This window comes from Gekko japonicus, unplaced genomic scaffold (genome assembly GCF_001447785.1).
Source record: "Gekko japonicus isolate JY-2015 unplaced genomic scaffold, Gekko_japonicus_V1.1 scaffold3480, whole genome shotgun sequence".
Lineage (NCBI taxonomy): Eukaryota > Metazoa > Chordata > Lepidosauria > Squamata > Gekkonidae > Gekko > Gekko japonicus.
The window spans coordinates 124,157-125,416 of NW_015169281.1; the positions used below are offsets into that span (position 1 = coordinate 124,157).

General features: G+C 52.9%; 1 protein-coding gene across 1 annotated transcript in view; it reads right to left on the reverse strand.

Moving 5' to 3' along the window:
* The window catches only part of PPFIA4 (protein tyrosine phosphatase, receptor type, f polypeptide (PTPRF), interacting protein (liprin), alpha 4), a 79,552-nt gene that overhangs the window by 63,633 nt on the left and 14,659 nt on the right, over positions 1-1,260 (reverse strand).

Sequence of the window (1,260 nt, forward strand, 5' to 3'; positions counted from 1 at the left end):
AATGCTATTATTATTCAGCACTGACATAAATGAACTAATACAAGAGGCAATGGCCCATCAGCTCCCTAAATACTAGACTCATTAGCTGGAGAGGAATATTTTACTATAAATGGCACCAAGTTCATGCAAAGAAAATCTGGTTTCTCTGAACCAGAAGCTCACAGTTATAGAGCATTTGTTCTGGGATTCATGAACCACATCCCGTCTGAACATCCCACCCCGACCCTGTTAGCTGGAGAGGAATATTTTACTATAAATGGCACCAAGTTCATGCAAAGAAAATCTGGTTTCTCTGAACCAGAAGCTCACAGTTATAGAGCATTTGTTCTGGGATTCATGAACCACATCCCGTCTGAACATCCCACCCCGACCCTGTTTAGGCGGAGAGCAGATTTTAGCTCGCCCGCGGAGCCAAATGGACCATGTACGGCTTCAGCTGGCGCTGCGGGATCCGATGCCCCCTGGCGGTTCATTAGATGAGCTTGTGGGGGACTGGCATGGCCGGCTCTCCGCAGCCATCGATGAGATCGCTCCCCGGCGCCCTCTGCGCCCCCGCACTAGGTTGGCCCCCTGGTATACCCAGGGGCTTCGACTTATGAAGCGGGAGCTTAGACGGCTAGAGAGACGGTGGCGGCGAGCTCGTGACGAAGCATCGAGAACATCCTTCAGGACGCTTATGAAATCCTACGAGATGGCGGTCAAAGCTGCTAAGAAGGAATTCTATGCAGCCGCGATTGCGTCCTAGGAGGTCCTCAGGGTGGGAGCTTTTCAGCAGGCGAGCCAGCATCTGCAAAGACACGCAGGTCAGAGGGAGACAGGCCTGATATGGCCGGGACTGATTTAGGGGACCTCCCTGCCACAGTTGATACAGTGAGTGAACTTGAGGCCCCTTGCACGTCCCCGCGGGGTTTAGAATGTTTTGACCCACTCAGCCTGGAGGAAGTTGACAGATTGCTCGTAACTGTGCATCCAACCACATGCTCCTTGGATCCGTGCCCTTCCTGGCTCATTAAGGCGGGCCACGAGGGGTTTCGAGGTGCTGCACGGGAAATTATCAACAAGTCCCTTGAGGAGGGACGGTTCCCTACAGCACTCAAGGAAGCGATGGTCCGCCCTCTCCTGAAAAAACCAACCTTAGACCCGACCGAATTGGTCAACTATCGGCCGGTGTCCAATTTGCCCTATTTGGGCAAATTGATTGAGAGGGCGGTGGCGACACAGCTACAGGGCTTCCTGGATGACGCTTCTATCCTGGATCCA